Genomic DNA, 15,687 nt, shown 5'->3' with positions numbered 1-15,687 from the left:
TCTCTTTCCATAGCAGTATCACTGCCGGACTAACCTACAGTAAAGACATTGGGGAGCACAATTGTTTTAGTGGGGCATATGATTAAGTTGTTTGCCTATCTAAGAAGGTGGTTAGGCTGATAGCAATGTGGTTTAGGCAGTTGGTTCTAGAGTCAGAAAGGCCAGATTTCAATACTAGTTCATTAATGAGTTCCAACTTCTGAAAGATGAGTCATCTTTGGAAAGGTATTTAAGCTTTATGGACTTCACTTCCAACCTCTGTAGAACAAAGATGATAGGATCTACCTATTCTTGTTCTTGTGAGAATTAAGATAAAGCATATTACTCACTTGGCATATGCCAACATTTCCTGTGTTTTCCTCTAGGTCTAATTGTAATCATTATTAACAGAATGCTTAAATAGAACATCATAAGTAGGCAGAGGTATTGACATTTTCATAGTTATACCATGTTATTGTTTTTAATGATATTATCAATTTTAAGTAAACATAACCGTAAGTTTAGTAATATTCCCTTTGAATATCCCCTTAATACCGTAACACATTCTATGGTCCATGTTGTCATCATCATGATGTGTTGACATCTTGAGCTTGTTCTATGCTGGTCACTGAAATTCAGTATTTCTGTTACTCATCACAATAATCAGGAGACCCTACTATAGAAGCAGAAACTGAGGCTTAGAGAGTTCCAGACAGCTTAGGTCACCTAGCTGACTTTAGCCTGATTGCCAGATCCAGAACCCCTGGTGCTTCCAAATGCAGTGTCAAAACATTTTAAACTGGACCAAATCTATTGTTGTTCTTTCAACCTTAAGAAAAAGATTCATTTTATTTATCTTAATTGTTTCTATCCTTAGGTAGTATTGCTGATGAGTTTTTGACCTGTGGAATGACATGGGGCTTAGAGAGGATCTGTGTTAGTATAGGCATTTTACAGAAGAGACTGGAAACCAGAGTTAATGAGGACTGCTCAACAATAGCTAAACTGTAAATCTAGGATTTACCACCCAGCTTCCGGTTTTATGTTGGCCAGTGATGGAGGTGGGAGTGCTAATATTTCCTGGATTAACCCACTTGAGTGGATATGCTGGGCACCTGGCACTCTTACATTCTCTCTTACATCAAAGCTCAGTGCTTTTTTTTTTTTTTTTTTTTTTCCTTCCTTCAGTCCTCCCAATCAGTAACTTCTCTCAGGTGGTTTTGGCTCTAGCATTTCAATACTGGGCTAAAGGTTGTGAGGAATGTGTCTCTCTTATTAACCCACCATGGATCAGGTCCTCTGAAGGGCTGCTCATGAGAGCAAACTGCTCATCCCTGAGTGGTACAGTCTAAAGGAGCCTCTTCTTTTGTTCCTGTTGACCCCAGTAAGCCCACCAAGTTACCAGGATGCCTGAGGCCAGGCATGTACAGAAGAGTCACCACGTGGGAGGCAGGGCTTCCTTCCTTCACAACTATTATCTTCTAAGAAATCAAGAGCTTGCTCTGGGCTGAGGGGAATGAGAAGGAAACTCATTTGTCACAGCTTGTTGTTCCAGAGTGGGTATGAATATGCATCCCATGCTGCCAGTGTTCTGAATGACAAAAGCCCTGTTTCAGTAGCCCAGAAGTTTCATAGCACAAGTCTACACAGAAACCTGGGCCACTGAAACCCCAGAAAGGAGCAGACAGATAAAACAATCACATTTCATAGCCCCCAATTCTGGGCTAGAGCTGAACTTCCACTAGTTAGGATTCTGATGAAATGTCTGGCTCTGCTTCCCCCAGAGGGTAGAAGCCCACCTACCATGCCACAACCCTGTCACCTCCTATACTGGTTATACACAGCAGACAGCTTATAGGTTTAGCCTTGGGTGTTGCTGAGACAAGGGTTTTCTGTGGCAGTGCTCCATGTTATGGGCACACCTGCTCCAAATACCTTCTCTTACACTATGCTCCTCCATCTTATTGTTACCTTTCCTTGTGAGTAGCATCCTTGTTCTACTGGATCAACAGTGAGAAGGTGCTGACAAGCAAATCTGAGGCTCTGTGGTATTTTCCCAATGAGACTGTAGAGTCACCAAGCAGGATGGACCCAGCCAGTATGCAGAGAGTACATGCTCCCAAACCTTATTAGATGCTGAAGAGACAGGGGCAGAAAGTAAAGGGGTAGCAGGTGTCCTGGGGGTAATTAATTGGTCACTGTTGAGAACAATTACCTGGTGATACCCTTATATTTATCTTTCCACTGTGGTGAAACTGATTCCCAGATGTCTGCATTGTTCTCTGCCAAGATTTTTCAAGGAAATTATATGACAATTTCCCAAGGGTTTCTAAAATCCCAAGTTGAACATTACTACTGATTTAAGGTAATAATTCAAAAGACAATTTTCTACATGTGATGTGTGCCCTGAGGCCAGAGTATTGCTAAAATAATAGATTTTTATGGTGAGAAAGAGCTGGATCACACCCTAGCTATCATCAACCTTTTGGGAAGATAATGGGGAAATCCACCTTTCTTGGTCAATCATTCTTCATGCTTCCACCAACGTTTTGATTCCTTTCATTGCATATTTTCATCTGTAGAATATTTTTGTTGTGCTCCCCAGTCTCCTTGAAAATGAAAGCAAACACTTCATTTTTTGCTGTGGAGAAGCAAAGGGGGAAGACTAGGTGGTTTCTGTAACATCTCTAACTTGGTAGGCCTCCCTCTCTTTAAAAGAATCTGTGGTATAGATCCTCAGATTTTTTTCTAGATACAGAAGAGGAAGAGATGTGAACCTGAGGGTGGAGAAGCTGTACCCATTGCAACCACTGGGTTGGAGAGGTGCTTCTTCTCCTGGGTATCTCAGCTCGGCTTCAGTGGCAGGAGTGACCCATTTTTCTGTGGTCTTTGGCTTCCCATTAACCTCAGAGAAGGGGACTAAACTCCCAAGGTGAATTTGTAGGCAACCCTGGGGAATATGGTAGCATGTGGAAATTTGTTCTACCTGACTCTGTCTTCACTAGTATTGATCTTGGTAGGTCAAGGGAAATATAGGAAATTTCACAGGTATTCATGTGGGTTGCACCCTCTCACAAATAGACAAAAACATTTTTATAATGTCTGTCCATCTATATACTCTGTTTTCAATCCAGGCCAAACTTGGACCTCATGGTTATTTTCTCACTTAGAAGCAAGGAAAAATATAGATAAATGGAGGAAAATTATAGAAGCTAGAGCAGCATGAGACTATCCATTTTAATGCTCAGGTAAAGGCTCATTTGCATGGGGTTTTAATTTTACTCAGTGCCAGCTTTGTGGTGCAGAAATACCTGTCACACCTGAGTGAGTCCCAATGCCAACATGATGTGGGCATGTGGGAGGAGAGGGCCTGGCATGTGGTTTCACGGAAAGGTTTACTACAAAGGGGATACTCAAAGAAATGGGTTGAACTAAGTATATATTGCATCTAATGGAAGGGATGGTGAGCTAGCATAAGGAAATGTTTCTAATTGTCCTTGATCTATAGCTTTTTTCTGGATAGTTGTCTTACTGCTCTGCAGTGATCCCCCTCCCACTTCTCTATGTTATTTTGATATAGTCCTAATGGTTTATTTTTGCTTTTGTTTTACTTGCCTCAGGAGACACATCTAGAAAGAAGTTGCTATAGCCAATGTCAAAGATGTTACTGCCTGGGCTCTCTTGTAGGTTTTTTCTGGTTTCATGTTTCACATTTAGGTCTTTAATCCATTTTCAGGTAATTTTTGTGTATGATATAAGAATGTGGTCCAGTTTCACTGTTTTGCATATAGTTCTCCAGTTTTTCCAACACCATTTGTTGAAGAGACTGTCTTTTTCCCTTTTGATATTTTGTTCTCTTTTTCAAAATTAATTGACCACATAGTTGTATTTCACTTCTGTTTTCTATTCTGTTCCATTGATTTATGTGTATATTTTTCTGCCAGTACCATACTGTATTGATCACTACAGTTTTGTAATACAACTTGAAGTCTGGAATTGTAATGCCTCCAGGTTTGCTTTTCCATCTCAAGAATGCTTTGTCTATTTGGAGTTTTCTGTGGTTCCATAGAAATTTTAGGATTGTTTGTTGTAGCTCTGTGAAAATGCTGTTGGTATTTTGATAGGGATTGAATTTAATGTCTAGATTATCTTGGGTAGGATAGCCATTTTAACAGTATCTGTATTTTCACAGTATCTTCACTTTAACAGTATCTTCTGATCCATGTGCATGGAATGTCTTTCCATTTGTGTCATCTTCAATTTCTTTCATCAGCGTATTATAGTTTTCAGAATATGGTTCTTTCACTCCTTTGGTTAGGTTTGTTCCTAGGTATCTCATTGTTTTTTTGGTGCAGTTGTAAATGAGATTATTCCTTGATATCTTTTTCTGCTATTTCATTATTAATATATAGAAATGCACCAGCTCTACCCATTGATAATGTACTCTGAATAAACTGAATTGGTTAATCAGTTCTAGCAATTATTGGTGGAGTGGTTTGGCTTTTCTACATAGAGTATCATGTCATGTGCAGATAGTGAAAGTTTGGCATTTTCTTTCTGATCTGGACACTTTTTATTTCTTTTTGTTGTGGGATTGCTATAGGTAGGACTTCTAGTAATATTGTGAATAAAAGTGGTGAGAGTGGACAGTCTTGTCCTGTTCCTGACCGTAGAGGAAAAGCTTAGGTTTTCCCCATTGAGGATGATATTCACTATGGGTTTTTGATATATGGCCTTTATGATGTTGAGGTACATTCCCTCTAACCTACGTTATTCAGGAGTTTTATCATGAATGGGCGTTATACTTTGTCAAATGCTTTTTGTACATCTATTATTAAGGTCATATGGCTCTTATCCTTTCTTTTATTAATGTGGTGTATCATGTTGATTGATTTTTGAATATTGAACCACCCTTGCAGCCCAAGAATCACTGCCCCTTCATCATGGTGAATGATTCATGGTGAGTGTACTCTTGGATTTGGTTTGTTAGTATTTTGTTGAGAATTTTTGTGTCCATGTTCATCATGAATTTTGGCCTGTAGTTCTCTTTTATTGGGGTCTTTGTCTGGTTTTGGTGTTAGGGTAATGCTGTCTTCATGGAATGAATTGGAAACTTTCCTTCTATTTTTGGGAACAGTTTCATAAGAAATAGTATTACCTCTTCTTTAAATGTTTGGTAGAATTCATCTGTGAATCCATCTGGTCTTGGGCTTTTGTTTGATGAGAAATTTTTTATTCCTGATTCTATTTCTTTGCTGGTTATCAGTCTGTTCAAGTTTTCTATTTCTTTTGTTTCAATTTTGGTAGTTTCTATGTTTCTAGACATTTTTCTGTTTTTTCCAGGTTGTCTAATTTTTTGGCAAATATTTATTCATAATATTCTCTTATAATTGTATTTCTGTGGTATTGGTTGTTATTTCTGCTCTCATTTTTTTGGTTTTATGTATTTGGGTCCTTTCTCTTTTCTTTTTGATAAGTGTGGCTAGAGTTTACAATTTTATTAATTTTTTTGAAGAATCATCTCCTGGTTTCTTTGATTTGTTCTATTATTTATTTTTAGTTTCTATATCATTTATTTTTGCTCTAATCTTTATTATTTTCTTCTTTCTACTGGCTTTAGGGTTTATTTATTGTTCTTTTTCTAACTTCTATAGGCGTAACATTAGGTTATTTATTTGAGAGTTTTCTTGCTTCTTGAGGTAGGCTTGTGTTCCTATATATATGTCCCTCTTGAGACTGCGTTTGCATGGAGCACTGGGTGTGGTGCATAAACAATGAATTCTGGAACACTGAAAAGAAAAAAAAAAAAACTGCTATTGCTGCATCCCAAAGGTTGTTTTTTTTTTAATTTTTAAAAATTTTATTTTATTTTTTTCAGTGTTTCAAGATTCATTGTTTATGCTCCAAATCCTGTGCTCCACTTAATAGGTGCCTTCCTTAATACCAAACACCAGGCTCACCCATCCCCCCACCCCCCTCCCTTCCAAAACCCTCAGTTTGTTTCTCAGACTCTACAGTCTCTCATGCTTCCTTTACTACTCCGATTTCCCCCAATTCACTTTTCCTTTCCTTCTCCTAATGCCCTCCATGTTTTGATGTAGTGTTCCGTGATTCATTAGTTGTGTATAACACCGAGTGTTCATTACAACATGTGCCTTTTTTTTTTTTTTAATCTGATCTTGGTTTTCTCCCTAAGACTGTTGGAATTCTTTTCCTGCTTTAGGTCTTAAAATTTCTAGGGACATCATCACCGTCATTACCATCATCATCATTATCTCCATCACAATAAATATGTAGATCGCACAGCTAAATCCATCTCAGACATTAAGTTGCATTATTTATATTAATTTACTTAGTCTTAATCTTGTTTCACAGATAAGAAAACAAAGTTGCAGTTTTTACTTTTTCTGAAGGCAGAGATCATTTGGTTATTTCATGGGAACAAATTGTCAAGAATTTAAGTAGAAGATGGTGCATGAAAAGCAAAGTTTATAACTCCTAGCTGCTCACTAAGTGTTTATAATTCAACATTTTGTCAATAGCTGCACTGAAAGATTCTGCACTGAAAATCATTCACCCAAAGCCTAAAAGCCTCAACCTACTTTCTCCTAATATCAAAAGTTGCAACAGAAGTTGACAGATGGAATTCTGTAGTCTTTTGCAGAAGAGGTATTTTTATTTATTTTTTAATCTGGAAAGATTTTAAGATTTCTTTATATTTGGTGTTTGTAGGTTGTATCATGCATGTCTAGATACCAACATTTTAATTTTTAAGCTGTTCATACAAGCAATTTGGAATTTGTCTTGACCATTTATGTAATAATTTATTTCCCTATTTTTTCTATGTTCTCTATGCCAAAATCCCTAATAGACAGACTTTGGATATTTTGGGCCAAATTACTCTCCCTACAAATTTTCTACCTCCTTCTCTGTCTGTATTTTACTTTCTGAAATGTCTCCATTTGCTTATTTGCCAACAATCCTAATGATTCTTTTCTTTAAGGTATTACACTTTTAATTTATAAAAGCTTTTTCTTTTGTTAATAGTTGACCTCAAAACTTAGCAGTGTTTTAAGGATGCAATATTATCTTGGAGCAACTTGTGCTAAATTTTGTTTATCATTTTCTCTTTTGATGGGTTTGGAGGGAAGAGGTAGCAGCAGTTGTTTCCACCCTGCTCTACCCTACCCTCTAGATCACAGCAGATGGCACTCATTTTAGAGACTCCCTTGCTAGCAGTGATCCAGATGGAATCCCACTAGTGAAAAGCATAGTGTGTGTGATGGCTGGAAGGTAGAAGGAAGAAGAGCCATTATTGTTCCCTTAAAAGTGGTGGTTGCATGGGCTACAAAGAAAATGGTATCAAGGAATTGAAGGCTGGAGAACACAGTGTGGTTGTGGAAAACATTTAATCAAACTGCAGACTCCAGTTACTCTTAACTCACATCCCCACTGAAGCCATAATGACCTTCCTAATGCAAATCTGACCTAGCTTACCAGGGTTTCAACCCTAATGAATCCCCTGTTGCCCTCAGATAAGCTAAAATCATCACTCACAAGTCTTCCTATTTTGGTTATTGAATATCTGTCTATTTCCATTCAACTACTGAAAAACTCTCTTCCTGCATGTGGTATTTGACATCACTGATAGTTTAGACTCTGCCTATGCCTTCAGCTCATCTTGTTCTATTTCTTTTCCATCTCACCATCCCTGTAAGCATATGGAAACATGATTTTATAGAGACATGCTTCACAAATGCTGTTGACCCTCTTGAAATACCCTCCATTTTCACTACCAAAATGGAAAATTTCTTGTGTCTTCTAAGACACAAAGTTTTTTATGTCTTCCTTCTGTTCAATTGATGAATTTAATTTACCATGGTATCCCATAATAAAGACTAAACTTAGCCAAGACACAATGACAAGGTGATCGTTGCATTATTATGTCCCTGATCTGATGGATCTATACATATACAAAATGAATGTTTTTGGTCATAGTGTATGTGTAGGCATGTGCTATTGATGAATGCCTTTCTGCTTTAAAACATATGCATTGGTATACAATTTTTTTTTAGTTTTTTTATTAATTATTTTTATTAACATATAATGTATTATTTGTCCCAGGGATACAGGTCTGTGAATCATCAGGCTTACACATTTCACAGCACTCACCATATCACATACCCTCCCAAATGTCCATAATACAATTTGTTTTTACCATTAATGGCCCCACAACTGCTTTGAAGCTATAATCCAGGTATATAATGGGAATCAGATAATAGATATTTGAGCTCAGTGAAATCATGCCCTATTCTTCCTTCTGGTAGTTCCATAACTCAACATGTGAGATGGATTTGAATCTGTCTTGTTTTTGAAGAACTTATAAAGAATGATCTACTTAACAGAGAGAGCAAAGAGTAGCTTTTAGCTCTCAGCTAAACCATGGATTTAACAATCAAAATAACCTTCTGATTGTCTTCAAAACATATAGAGTACTTCCTCCCATTCTGTGGGTTGCCTCTTTGTTTTGTTGACTGTTTCTTTTGCTGTGCAGAAGCTTTTTTACCTTGATGAAGTCCCAAAAGTTTGTTTTACTTTTGTTTCCTTTGCCTTTGGAGACGTCTTGAAAGAAGTTGCTGTGGCCCATGTCAAAGAGGTTACTGCCTATGCCCTCCTCCTGCTCCCAGGATCCTGATAGATTCCTGCCTCACGTTGAGGTCTTTTATCCATCTCGAGTTTATTCTTTGTGTATGGTGTGAGAAAATGGTCGAGTTTCATTCTTCTATGCATAGCTACCCAATTTTCCCAGCACCATTTATTGAAGAGACTGCCTTTTCCCCACTGTATATTTTTTTTTCCTGCTTTGTTGAAGATTATTTAACCGTAGAGTTGTGGGTCCATATCTGAACTCTCTACTCTGTTCCACTGGTCTACGTCTGTTTTTGTGCCTGTACCATGCTGTCTTGCTGATCACAGCTTTGTAGCAAAGCTTGAAATCAGGGCTGATATCCATGATCTATAAAGAACTCCTCAAACTCAACACACACAAAACAGATAATCACATCAAAAAATGGACAGAAGACATGAACAGACACTTCTCCAAAGAAGACATACAAATGACTAACAGACACATGAACATATGTTCATCATCATTAGCCATCAGGGAGATTCAAATCAAAAGCACATTGAGATACCACCTTACACCAGTTAGAATGGCCAAAATTAACAAGACAGTAAACAACAAATGTTGGAGAGGATGTGGAGAAAGGGGAACCCTCTTACACTGTTGGTGGGAACGCAAGTTGGTGCAGCCACTTTGGAAAAGAGTGTGGAGATTCCTCAAGAAATTAAAAATAGAGCTACCCCATGACCCTGCAATTGCACTACTGGGAATTTACCCCAAAGATATAGATGTAGTGAAAAGAAGGCCATCTGTACCCCAATGTTCATAGCAGCAATGGCCACAATTGCCAAACTGTGGAAAGAGTCAAGATGCCCTTCAACAGATGAATGGGTAAAGAAGATATGGTCCATATACACTATGGAGTATTATGCCTCCCTCAGAAAGGATGAATACTCTACATTGTATCAATTTTGTATCAACATGGACAAGACTGAAGGAGATTATGCTGAGTGAAGTAAGTCAAGCAGAGTCAATTTTCATATGGTTTCACTTACTTGTGGAGCATAAGTAATAACATGGAGGACTTTAGGAAAAGGAAAGGAAAAGTGAACTGGGAGAAATCATAGGGGGAGACTGTGGACTCTGAGAAACAAACTGAGGGTTTTATGGGGGGGTGGGATGGGTGAGCCTGGTAGTGGGTATTAAGGAGGGCATGTATTGCATGGAGCACTGGGAGTGGTGCATACACAAAGAATCTTGGAATACTGAAAAAATTAAATTAAATTAAAAAAAAACATATAAATAGACAAGAAAACAAACTATTAAAAAAAAAAATGGAAGAAGAAACTGAATAGACACTTCCAAAGAGGACAAACAAATGGCCCACAGGTACATGAAAGGATGCTCACCACCACTAATGCAAATGCAAACATCACTAAAGGAAAAATACAAGTAAGACCACAATGAGATATCACTTCACACTTCTTTAGACAGCTTTTACCAAAACTCCCCACAAAGGATAAGAAGAGATAGGAAGGATGTGAAGAAAAAGGGACACTTGTACACTGTTGATGAAAATGTAAATTGTTGAAGCCTCTCTGGTAAACAATATAGTATTTTCTGAAACATTTCAAAATAGAATTACCATTTGATCCAGCAATCCCACCTCTGGGTATATAGCCAAAGAAATTGAAATATGGATCTCAAAGAGATTATCTGTACTCCGTGTTCACTGCAGCAGGTTTAACAATTGCTACAATGTGCAAATAACCTTAAAGTCCACGTAAAGAAAAATGGATAAATAAAATGCAGTATATATACATTATGGAATATCATTCAACCTTTGCAAAGAAGAAGATCTTGCCACTTGTAACCACATGGATATACGTGGAGGACACTATTCTAAGGAAAAATGGTGGCAACAGAAAGACAAACATTGCATGATTTCACTTATATGTGGAATCTAAACAAATACCTGGAAGCAGAATGTAGAAGGGGCTGAATTGCCAGGGGCTGAGGGAGAGTGAAATAAGGAGGTATTGATCAAGTTTCAGTTATACATAATAAGTAAGTTCTGTAGGTCTGTATAGCATAGGGCCTGTGACTAAGAATAGTTTATTACCTACTTAAGATTTTGCTAAGAGATTTAGATCTTAAATTAACTGCTTTTACCCACCATGTAAGGGCAAAAATTCAACAACAAAAGGGTCAGGAAAAAATTTTTGAAAGTGATAGATTAATGGCATTGATAGTAATGATGGTTTTAAGGGTGTATACTTATTTCCGAACACATCAAATTATAAACATGATATCTACAGCTTTTTGAATGTCAATCATACATCAGTGAAGTGGTTTAATTTTTATATTTGGAAATGTCATGAATACAGAATTAGCTTAGGGAACTTGTCTCAATAAAATGTTTTAAGGATCACAATTTAGTGCATTAATCTCCAAATTAGGGGGGACCATATATGGCTGGGAACTTGTCTCAATAAAATGTTTTAAGGATCACAATTTAGTGCATTAATCTCCAAATCATGGGGGACCATATATGGCTGGCAACGACCATCCTGAATTTATAGACTCAGTTTTGGATTTCTGGTCTTCATTTTTCTCTTTGTCAAGCTCAGTCCTCAATGATAGTCTCTCTCAAGGTAAAATGAAGTGCATTTAGTTATTTTAAGTATAATAAATTATTATCAAATCCTGGCTAACACCTTGGAGAGATTCACACTGTTTTCTGTAGTTTGAACACAATTCATTGATTTATTGCTAAATTATTGAAACTTATCTACTTCCATACACTCTTCAGGAGTTCAAATCTCAGGGTGGAACATTATTTCCATATTCCTGCAGCATCTTTTTGCTATGTCCATGAGTATTTTCAAGTGGATCCTAGAGATTATCTGGCTCAATCTTTGTATTTTATCAAGAAGAAGACTTACATATTTTTGGAAGTTGACCAGTTGAAGGCAGCACCGTCTTGTCCAGTGCAAATGATTCAGAGTCTACTTTGGCCCCTTTGTATTCCATTCCCACTGCCACTTCCCTAAGCCATTATTCTTTTTCTTGGGAAAGAGAATGGGTACAGTGTCTGTACCCATTGTTGTACTCTGATCTTGGCTTTTACAACCTCTGTTCAATACAATGTGTACAGTCATTTGTGAATTTTTAGGGCATCTTTGATATTTCTTCATTGTCCATCGGGTGAAATCTGAACTTTGTAATGGAATCATCAAGGCCAAATAAGATCTAATATTGGTGTAGAATATGTTTCATGAAAGGTATTTGAAATTATCTAACCTTGGGGTCTGGTTTAAAAATAAAATAAAAATTGTGTTAATCGGGGCACCTGGGTGGCTCAGTGGGTTAAGCCGCTGCCTTCGGCTCAGGTCATGATCTCAGGGTCCTGGGATCGAGTCCCACATCGGGCTCTCTGCTCAGCAGGGAGCCTGCTTCCCTCTCTCTCTCTCTCTCTGCCTGCCTCTCCATCTACTTGTGATCTCTCTCTGTCAAATAAATAAATAAAATCTTTTTAAAAAAATTGTGTTAATCTTTGTAGAGATGTTTCCTCTGAAGAAAATATAGATACATCCTAGTTGGGAAATAAGTGTGAAAGGTACAGAAGTTTAAGGATTGAGTTCATGGAAATGTTGGTTCTAATGTGGGTTATTTACTAATAACCCACATTATTATTATTAACAAGGTTCTTCACAAGATAACCTTATAGTTGACAACACAAGTCAAGCAAGAAAACTGTTTAATTAGTTTCTTTTCATTAGCACTATGAAGTATGTAAGCAAATAACTTAGGTTCCCTCAACCTGAAACTTTAGAAGAAATTTTGGAAGTATAAGATAAGTGCTCCCTTCCACAGATATACACAAGTACTCTGTGATAACAGCTTTAGGAGAGGAATCAATCATAAGTATGCATTATGCATCTGAGGGGTTAGAGCTAGAATAAATAACTTAAGAAATAGAAGCTGGTCAGCTGTGGGATGATGTAGTCATTCCTTCTTCCTGGACAGTGGTCTAAGCCTGAAAAGAATTCTGTTTCTCTGCAGCATGGGATGATGCATATATATATACCTAAGCTAACAACATTTCAGAGCATACCTGAATCAAACCAAATATATTCCAAGGAGTCAGAATGCAGACAAATGGTTCTCTGAAGCCTTCCACTCCAAGGCCATGTCATTTTTTTTTTTCATCTTCAGCTTTTCATTCTGCACATCATCTCTCTCAGAGCCCGGTGGACCTGCTTGTTCCTCAGAGTGTAGATGACAGGGTTCAGCAGTGGGGTCACCACTGTGTTCACAAGGGCAGCCTCTCTGTTGGAGTCCAGCCTGTTCTTTTGCCTTGGTTTCACATATATAAAGACACTACTTCCATACATCAGAGAGAGGACTATGAGGTGAGAGGAGCAGGTGGAGAAAGCTTTCTGTTTCTCCTTGGCTGATGGGAGTCGTACAATTGTGACTACTATGTTGCTGTATGCAATGATGGTTATGATAAGAGATGTCAACAAAATAAATAAGGCAAGGAAAAAAGCCAACATTTGGATAGACCAGGTGTCAGAACAGGAGAGATGAATCAGGGGGCCTATGTCACAGAAGAAGTGGGGGATGACATGGGGACCACAGAAGGATAACTGGGAAATCTTCACTAGTGGACCTGTGATAAGACTGAAGGACAATGTGAAGCAGGTAGCGACCAGGATAAAGCAAGTCTTCAGGTTCATGATAGTCGGGTAATGCAGAGGCTTGCAAATGGCCACATACCGATCCAGAGACATCACTGCTATGAGGAGGAAACCTGTTGCTCCCAGAAATACAATAAGAAAGGCTTGTATGAAACAGGCAGGAAAGGAAATAGCTTGCCTGCCTAAAAGAAAGATGTGCAACAACTTAGGGATAACAGCATTTATGAAACAACACTCCAAAAAGGAAAAAATGCTCAGGAAAAAGTACATAGGTGTGTGGAGCTGGGAATCGGCACAGGTGATGGTGATTATGACCGTATTGCCTACAGTGGATGCCAGGTATGCCAGCAGGTGTACAAAGAATAGGACCTTTCCCAGGTGCTGGATGGCAGGAAACCCCTCCAAGGTGAATTCTTGGACAGTTGTCCCATTCCTCATTTCCATGGACATCTTCTTCTATAGTAGCATCCCTGCTGGTCTTATCCTTCAATAGAGACATCAGGGAGCACAAGGTTTTAGAGGAGCATATGATTAAGTTATCTGCCTATCCAAAAAGGTGACTAGGCTGATAGCAAAGTAGTTTAGGCAGTTGGTCCTTGAATCAGAAGGACCTGAGTTCAATACTAGTTCAATACTAAGTTCTAACTCTGGAGGGATGGATCTCCTTTGGAAAGGACGTTAAGCTGTGTGAACTTCACTTTCAGCCTCTTAGAATGAAGATGATAGGAAGGACCTGTTCATGTTCTTGTGAGAATTAATTAAGATAAAGCATGTAACTCATTTGGCATATGATGTTAATGTTTCCTTTGTGTCCCTCAAAGTCTAATTGTAATGTTATGGTCATTAATATAATGCTTAAATAGAGCATCACTAGTAGGCAGGGGTTGGTATTTTTGTAATTATACTACATTTTATTGTTTTTAATAATATTATCAATTTGTAAGTAAGCATAACAGTGATATTAGTAATATTCTTTTGAATATCTGCTTTAATAATGTGATACATTTTATAGTCCAAGTTGTCAAATCATCATCATTTGTTGAGGACTTATGCATGGTACTATGCTGATCACTGATATTCAGTATTTCTATTTTCCTTCAAAATAACCATGAGCCCCTTCCTCTCCAGAAGCAGAAACTCAGGCTTAGAGAGTTCCAGAGAGCTTAGGTCACAGAGTTGGCTCTTGAGCTAGATCTGCTGGATCGTAGAGCCCCTCCTGTTTTTAACTACAGTGTTAAAATATTTTAAAACGGAAACAAATGTATTGCTGATGAAAGATTTGCTTTATTTATCTTGATTCCATCCTTAGTTAAAGTCACTGATGCGTTACTGACCTGTGGAATGACATGGGGCTTACAGAGGATCTACATTAATACGAGCATTTTATAGAAGAGACTGGAGACTAGAGACATTATGGGCCACTCAGTGGCATGACATAAAGTAGAAATCCAGGATTTAACACCACCCCCGCCCAGGGTTCATGCTGGGTTTTGGTGGAGGTGGGAGTGACAGTAGGTCATAAGATTGACCCACTTAGGTGAATATGCTGGACAGTTGGTATTCATATACTCACTCTTACATCAAAGCTCAGGAACATTTTCTCTCTCCAGTCCTCTCAGTGACTTCTCTGAGGATGGTTTTTGGCTCCTGCATATCAATACTAGGTTAAAGGGTGGCAGCGTGGTATGTGTCACTCTCACCAACTGTGGGCTCAGTCCTCCGAAGGGCTGGTCTTGAAACCGAACTCCTCACCCCCGAGTGGCACAGCGTCAAGGAGCCCCTGTTTCTGTTCCTGTTGACCCCATTAAGTCCACGAAGTCACCAGGACCCTGAAACCAGGTGTACACACAAGTCACCAAATGGGGGGCAGGGCTTCCTCCTCTTGCAGCTGTTGTATTCTAAGAAATCAAGAGCTTGCTCTAGGCTGAGGGGAAAGGAGAGGGAAGGAATCTCATTTGTTACAGCCTGTTGTCCTTGAGGGGGGTGAATGTGCATCCCATGCTGTCAGGGTCTGGCTGACAATGCCCTGTTTCCATAGCCCAGAATGTGCCATAGCACAAGTCTGCAGGGCAGCCTTGACCACTGAAATCCTAGAAAGGATCAGAGAGATTAAAGCAACCATACTTCACTGCCTCCAATTCAGGACTGGAGCTTGACTCCCAGACTACTTAGGGTTCTGATGAAAGGTCTGGCCCTGCCTCCCTCAGTGGGTTAAAGCCCACCAAACATGCAGTGTTGCTGCCCACCTCCCATACTCCTCAGCAGGAGTGGGCATCTTCTATGTTAAGCTCTGGGTGTTACCAAGACAAGGCTTCCTCTATTGCAGTGCTCCTCATAATGGGTTCCGCTCCTCCAAGACACCTTCTAAGTCACAAAGCTCCT

General features: G+C 38.7%; 1 pseudogene; it reads right to left on the bottom strand.

The window, feature by feature from the left end:
- Positions 1–12,816: 12,816 nt before the first annotated feature.
- On the bottom strand, positions 12,817–13,773 carry LOC116858243 (annotated as a pseudogene).
- Between the last annotated feature and the right edge of the window lie 1,914 nt (positions 13,774–15,687).

The sequence above is a fragment of the Lontra canadensis genome, unplaced genomic scaffold (genome assembly GCF_010015895.1).
Source record: "Lontra canadensis isolate GAN:19392208 unplaced genomic scaffold, GSC_riverotter_1.0 scaffold3, whole genome shotgun sequence".
Taxonomy (NCBI): domain Eukaryota; kingdom Metazoa; phylum Chordata; class Mammalia; order Carnivora; family Mustelidae; genus Lontra; species Lontra canadensis.
Note: the sequence above shows the minus strand (reverse complement) of the source record. Positions and strands in the feature narration are given on the sequence as shown.